The sequence below is a fragment of the Scyliorhinus torazame genome, chromosome 23 (assembly GCF_047496885.1).
Source record: "Scyliorhinus torazame isolate Kashiwa2021f chromosome 23, sScyTor2.1, whole genome shotgun sequence".
In the NCBI taxonomy this organism is placed as follows: Eukaryota; Metazoa; Chordata; class Chondrichthyes; order Carcharhiniformes; family Scyliorhinidae; genus Scyliorhinus; species Scyliorhinus torazame.
The window spans coordinates 8,975,436-8,983,491 of NC_092729.1; positions in this window are offsets into that span (position 1 = coordinate 8,975,436).

Sequence of the window (8,056 nt, forward strand, 5' to 3'; positions counted from 1 at the left end):
CGGCCTGTAGCCTGACACCAGGATGTGGATGGTCCTGTCAAATCTGATATAACAAGGAGCTGGTTACAGAACCGTGTCGCCTCCTTCAGCACGGCCTGGAGCCTGACACCATGCTGTGGATGGGCCTGTCAAATCTGATATAACAAGGAGCCGGTTACAGAACGGTGTCGCCTCCTTCAGCACGGCCTGGAGCCTGACACCAGGCTGTGGATGGTCCTGTCAAATCTGATATAACAAGGAGCTGGTTACAGAACGGTGTCTCCTCCCTCAGCACGGCCTGGAGCCTGACACCAGGCTGTGGATGGTCCTGTCAAATCTGATATAACAAGGTGCAGGTTGCAGAACGGTGTCGCCGCCTTCAGCACGGCCTGGAGCCTGACACCAGGCTGTGGATGGTCCTGTCAAATCTGATATAACAAGGAGCTGGTTACAGAACGGTGTCGCCTCCCTCAGCACGGCCTGGAGCCTGACACCAGGCTGTGGATGGTCCTGTCAAATCTGATATAACAAGGAGCTGGTTACAGAACGGTGTCGCCTCCCTCAGCACGGCCTGGAGCCTGACACCAGGCTGTGGATGATCCTGTCAAATCTGATATAACAAGGTGCTAGTTACAGAACGGTGTCGCCTCCTTCAGCACGGCCTGGAGCCTGACACCAGGCTGTGGATGGTGCTGTCAAATCTGATATAACAAGGAGCTGGTTACAGAACGCTGTCACCTCCTTCAGCACGGCCTGGAGCCTGACACCAGGCTGTGGATGGTCCTGTCAAATCTGATACAACAAGGAGCTGGTTACAGAACGGTGTAGCCTCCTTCAGCATGGCCTGGAACCTGACACTAGGCTGTGGATGGTCCTGTCAAATCTGATATAACAAGGTGCTTGTTACAGAACAGTGTCACATCCTTCAGCACGGCCTGGAGCCTGACACCAGGCTGTGGATGGTCCTGTCAAACTGACATAACAAGGTGCTGGTTACAGAACGGTGTCACCTCCTTCAGCACGGCCTGGAGCCTGAGACCAGGATGTGGATGGTCCTGTCAAATCTGATATAACAATTAGCTGGTTACAGAACGGTGTCGCCTCCTTCAGCACGGCCTGGAGCCTGACACCAGGCTGTGGATGGTCCTGTCAAATCTAATATAACAAGGAGCTGGTTACAGAACGGTGTCGCCTCCTTCAGCACGGCCTGGAGCCTGACACCAGGCTGTGGATGGTCCTGTCAAATCTGATACAACAAGGTGCTGGTTACAGAACGGTGTCATCACCTTCAGCACGGCCTGGAGCCTGACACCAGGCTGTGGATGGTCCTGTCAAATCTGATATAACAAGGTGCTGGTTACAGAACGGTGTCACCTCCTTCAGCACGGCCTGGAGCCTGACACCAGGCTGTGGATGGTCCTGTCAAATCTGATATAACAAGGAGCTGGTTAAGGAACGGTGTCACCTCCTTCAGCACGGCCTGGAGTCTGACACCAGGCTGTGGATGGTCCTGTCAAATCTGACATAACACGGTGCTGGTTACAGAACGGTGTCGCCTCCTTCAGCAGGGCTTGGAGCCTGACTCCAGGCTTTGGATGGTCCTGTCAAATCTGATATAACAAGGAGCTGGTTACAGAACGGTGTCACCTCCTTCAGCACGGTCTGGAGTCTGACACCAGGCTGTGGATGGTCCTGTCAAATCTGATATAACACGGTGCTGGTTACAGAACGGTGTCGCCTCCTTCAGCACGGCCTGGGGCCTGACACCAGGCTGTGGATGGTCCTGTCAAATGGGATATAACTAGGAGCTGGTTACAGAACTGTGTCGCCTCCTTCAGCACGGCCTGGAGCCTGACACCAGGCTGTGAATGGTCCTGTCAAATCTGATATAACAAGGAGCTGGTTACAGAACGGTGTCGCCTCCTTCAGCACGGCCTGGGGCCTGACACCAGGCTGTGGATGCTCCTGTCAAATCTGATACTACAAGGAGCTGGTTACAGAACGGTGTCGCCTCCTTCAGCACGGCCTGGAGCCTGACACCAGGCTGTTGATGGTCCTGTCAAATCTGATTTAACAAGGTGCTGGTTACAGAACGGTGTAGCCTCCTTCAGCACGGCCTGGAACCTGACACCAGGCTGTGGATGGTCCTGTCAAATCTGATATAACAAGGTGCTTGTTACAGAACAGTGTCACATCCTTCTGCACGGCCTGGAGTCTGACACCAGGCTGTGGATGGTCCTGTCAAACTGACATAACAAGGTCCTGGTTACAGAACGGTGTCACCTCCTTCAGCACGGCCTGGAGCCTGACACCAGGCTGTGGATGGTCCTGTCAAATCTGATATAACACGGTGCTGGTTACAGAACGGTGTCACCTCCTTCATCACGGCCTGGAGCCTGACACCAGGCTGTGGATGGTCCTGTCAAATCTGATAGAACAAGGAGCTTTTTACAGAAAGGTGTCATCTCCTTCAGCACGGTCTGGAGCCTGAGACCAGGATGTGGATGGTCCTGTCAAATCTGATATAACAATTAGCTGGTTACAGAATGGTGTCATCACCTTCAGCACGGCCTGGAGACTGACACCAGGCTGTGGATGGTCCTGTGAAATCTGATATAACACGGTGCTAGTTACAGAACCGTATCGCCTCCTTCAGCACGGCCTGGAGCCTGACACCAGGCTGTGGATGGTCCTATCAAATCTGAAATAACACGGAGCTGGTTACAGAACGGTGACGCCTCCTTCAGCACGGCCTGGAGCCTGACACCAGGCTGTGGATGGTCCTGTCAAATCTGATATAACAAGGAGCTGGTTACAGAACGGTGTCGACTCCTTCAGCACGGCCTGGAGCCTGACACCAGGCTGTGGGTGGTCCTGTCAAATCTGATATAACAAGGTGCTGGTTACAGAACGGTGTCGCCTCCTTCAGCACGGCCTGGAGCCTGACACCAGGCTGTGGATGGTCCTGTCAAATCTGATATAACAAGGAGCTGGTTACAGAACGGTGTCGCCTCCTTCAGCACGGCCTGGAGCCTGACACCAGGCTGTGGATGGTCCTGTCAAATCTGATATAACAAGGAGCTGGTTACAGAACGGTGTCGCCTCCTTCAGCACGGCCTGGAGCCTGACACCAGGCTGTGGATGGTCCTGTCAAATCTGATATAACAAAGAGCTGGTTACAGAACGGTATCGCCTCCTTCAGCACGGCCTGGAGCCTGACACCAGGCTGTGGATGGTCCTGTCAAATCTGATATAACACGGTGCTGGTTACAGAACGGTGTCGCCTCCTTCAGCACGGCTTGGAGCCTGACTCCAGGCTGTGGATGGTCCTGTCAAATCTGATATAACAAGGAGCTGGTTACTTACAGAACGGTGTCACCTCCTTCAGCACGGCCTGGAGTCTGACACCAGGCTGTGGATGGTCCTGTCAAATTTGATATAACACGGTGCTAGTTACAGAACCGTGTCGCCTCCTTCAGCACGGTCTGGAGCCTGACACCAGGCTGTGGATGGTCCTATCAAATCTGATATAACACGGAGCTCGTTACAGAACGGTGTCGCCTCCATCAGCACGGCCTGTAGCATGACACCAGGCTGTGGATGGTCCTGTCAAATCTGATATAACAAGGAGCTGGTTACAGAACGGTGTCGCCTCCTTCAGCACGGCCTGGAGCCTGACACCAGGCTGTGGATGGTCCTGTCAAATCTGATATAACAAGGAGCTGATTACAGAACGGTATCGCCTCCTTCAGCACGGCCTGGAGCCTGATACCAGGCTGTGGGTGGTACTGTCAAATCTGATATAACAAGGTTCTGGTTACAGTGCGGTGTCGCCTCCTTCAGCACGGCCTGGAGCCTGACACCAGGCTGTGGATGGTCCTGTCAAATCTGATATAACAAGGAGCTGGTTACAGAACGGTGTCGCCTCCTTCAGCACGGCCTGGAGCCTGACACCAGTCTGTGGATGGTCCTGTCAAATCTGATATAACATGGAGCTGGTTACAGAATGGTGTCACCTCCTTCAGCACGGCCTGGAGTCTGACACCAGGCGGTGGATGGTCCTGTCAAATCTGATATAACAAGGTGCTAGTTACAGAATGGTGTCACCTCCTTCAGCACGGCCTGTAGCCTGACACCAGGCTGTGGATGGTCCTGTCAAATCTGATATAACAAGGAGCTAGTTACAGAACCGTGTCGCCTCCTTCAGCACGGCCTGGAGCCTGACACCAGGCTGTGGATGGTCCTCTCAAATCTGATATAACAAGGAGCTGGTTACAGAACGGTGTCGCCTCCTTCAGCACGGCCTGGAGCCTGACACCAGGCTGTGGATGGTCCTGTCAAATCTGATATAACACGGAGCTGGTTACAGAACGGTGTCGCCTCCATCAGCACGGCCTGTAGCCTGACACCAGGATGTGGATGGTCCTGTCAAATCTGATATAACAAGGAGCTGGTTACAGAACCGTGTCGCCTCCTTCAGCACGGCCTGGAGCCTGACACCAGGCTGTGGATGGTCCTCTCAAATCTGATATAACAAGGAGCTCGTTACAGAACGGTGTCGCCTCCTTCAGCATGGCCTGGAGCCTGACACCAGGCTGTGGATGGTCCTGTCAAATCTGATATAACAAGGTGCAGGTTGCAGAACGGTGTCGCCTCCTTCAGCATGGCCTGGAGCCTGACAACAGGCTGTGGATGGTCCTGTCAAATCTGATATAACAAGGAGCTCGTTACAGAACGGTGTCGCCTCCTTCAGCACGGCCTGGAGCCTGACACCAGGCTGTGGATGGTCCTGTCAAATCTGATATAACAAGGTGCTAGTTACAGAACGGTGTCGCCTCCTTAAGCACGGCCTGGAGCCTGACACCAGGCTGTAGATGGTCCTGTCATATCTGATATAACAAGGTGCTGGTTACAGAACGGTGTCGCCTCCTTCAGCACGGCCTGGAGCCTGACACCAGACTGTGGATGGTCCTGTCAAATCTGTTACAACAATGAGCTGGTTACAGAACGGTGTCACCTCCTTCAGTACGGCCTGGAGCCTGACACCAGGCTGTGGATGGTCCTGTCAAATCTGATATAACAAGGAGCTGGTTACAGAACTGTGTCGCCTCCTTCAGCACGGCCTGGAGCCTGACACCAGGCTGTGGATGGTGCTGTCAAATCTGATATAACAAGGAGCTGGTTACAGAACGGTGTAGCCTCCTTCAGCACGGCCTGGAGCCTGACACCAGGCTGTGGATGGTCCTGTCAAATCTGATACAACATGGAGCTGGTTACAGAACGGTGTCGCCTCCTTCAGCACGGTCTGGAGCCTGAGACCAAGCTGTGGATGGTCCTGTCAAATCTGATATAACAAGGAGTTGGTTACAGAACTGTGTCGCCTCCTTCAGCACGGCCTGGAGCCTGACACCAGGCTGTGGATGGTGCTGTCAAATCTGATATAACAAGGAGCTGGTTACAGAACGGTGTCGCCTCCTTCAGCACGGCCTGGAGCCTGACACCAGGCTGTGGATGGTCCTGTCAAATCTGATACAACATGGAGCTGGTTACAGAACGGTGTCGCCTCCTTCAGCACGGTCTGGAGCCTGAGACCAAGCTGTGGATGGTCCTGTCAAATCTGATATAACAAGGAGTTGGTTACAGAACGGTGTCATCTCCTTCAGCACGGCCTGGAGCCTGACACCAGGCTGTAGATGGTCCTGTCAAATCTGAGATAACAAGGTGCTGGTTACAGAACGGTGTCGCCTCCTTCAGCACGGCCTGGATCCTGACACCAGGCTGTGGATGGTCCCGTCAAATCTGAGATAACAAGGTGCTGGTTACAGAACGGTGTCGCCTCCTTCAGCACGGCTTGGAGCCTGACTCCAGGCTGTGGATGGTCCTGTCAAATCTGATATAACAAGGTGCTGGTTACAGAACGGTGTAGCCTCCTTCAGCACGGCCTGGAGCCTGACACCAGGCTGTGGATGGTCCAGTCAAATCTGATATAACAAGGTGCTGGTTACAGAACGGTGTCGCCTCCTTCAGCACGGCCTGGAGCCTGACACCAGGCTGTGGTTGGTCCTGTCAAATCTGATACAACAAGGAGCTGGTTACAGAGGGGTGACACCGCCTTCAGTACGGCCTGGAGCCTGACACCAGGCTGTGGATGGTCCTGTCAAATCTGATATAACGAGGAGCTGGTTACAGAACTGTGTCGCCTCCTTCAGCACGGCCTGGAGCCTGACACCAGGCTGTGGATGGTCCTGTCAAATCTGATATAACTTGGAGCTGGTTACAGAACTGTGTCGCCTCCTTCAGCACGGCCTGGGGCCTGACACCAGGCTGTGGGTGGTCCTGTCAAATCTGATATAACAAGGAGCTGGTTACAGAATGGTGTCGCCTCCTTCAGCACTGCCTGGGGCCTGACACCAGGCTGTGGATGCTCCTGTCAAATCTGATACTACAAGGAGCTGGTTACAGAACGGTGTCGCCTCCTTCAGCACGGCCTGGAGCCTGACACCAGGCTGTGGATGGTCCTGTCAAATCTGATATAACAAGGTGCTGGTTACAGAACGATGTCTCCTCCTTCAGCACGGCCTGGAGCCTGACACCAGGCTGTGGATGGTCCTGTCAAATCTTATATAACACGGAGCTGGTTACAGAACGGTGTCGCCTCCTTCAGCACGGCCTGGAGCCTGACACCAGGCTGTGGATGGTCCTGTCAAATCTGATATAACAAGGTGCTTGTTACAGAACGGTGTCACATCCTTCAGCACGGCCTGGAGCCTGACACCAGGCTGTGGATGGTCCTGTCTAACTGACATAACAAGGTGCTGGTCACAGAACGGTGTCACCTCCTTCAGCCCGGCCTGGAGCCTGACACCAGGCTGTGGATGGTCCTGTCAAATCTGATATAACAAGGAGCTGGTTACAGAACGGTGTCGCCTCCTTGAGCACGGCCTGGAACCTGACACCAGGCTGTGGATGGTCCTGTCAAATCTGATATAACAAGGTGCTAGTTACAGAACGGTGTCGCCTCCTTAAGCACGGCCTGGAGCCTGACACCAGCCTGTAGATGGTCCTGTCAAATCTGTTACAACAATGAGCTGGTTACCGAATGGTGTCACCTCCTTCAGTACGGCCTGGAGCCTGACACCAGGCTGTGGATGGTCCTGTCAAATCTGATATAACAAGGAGCTGGTTACAGAACTGTGTCGCCTCCTTCAGCACGGCCTGGAGCCTGACACCAGGCTGTGGATGGTGCTGTCAAATCTGATATAACAAGGAGCTGGTTACAGAACGCTGTCACCTCCTTCAGCACGGCCTGGAGCCTGACACCAGGCTGTGGATGGTCCTGTCAAATCTGATACAACAAGGAGCTGGTTACAGAACGGTGTAGCCTCCTTCAGCACGGCCTGGAACCTGACACTAGGCTGTGGATGGTCCTGTCAAATCTGATATAACAAGGTGCTTGTTACAGAACAGTGTCACATCCTTCAGCACGGCCTGGAGCCTGACACCAGGCTGTGGATGGTCCTGTCAAACTGACATAACAAGGTGCTGGTTACAGAACGGTGTCACCTCCTTCAGCACGGCCTGGAGCCTGACACCAGGCTGTGGATGGTCCTGTCAAATCTGATATAACAAGGAGTTGGTTACAGAACGGTGTCGCCTCCTTCAGCACGGCCTGGAGCCTGACACCAGGCTGTGGATGGTCCTGTCAAATCTGATATAACAAGGAGCTGGTTACAGAACGGTGTCGCCTCCTTCAGCACGGCCTGGAGCCTGACACCAGGCTGTGGATGGTCCTGTCAAATCTGATACAACAAGGTGCTGGTTACAGAACGGTGTCATCACCTTCAGCACGGCCTGGAGCCTGACACCAGGCTGTGGATGGTCCTGTCAAATCTGATATAACAAGGTGCTGGTTACAGAACGGTGTCACCTCCTTCAGCACGGCCTGGAGCCTGACACCAGGCTGTGGATGGTCCTGTCAAATCTGATATAACAAGGAGCTGGTTAAGGAACGGTGTCACCTCCTTCAGCACGGCCTGGAGTCTGACACCAGGCTGTGGATGGTCCTGTCAAATCTGAT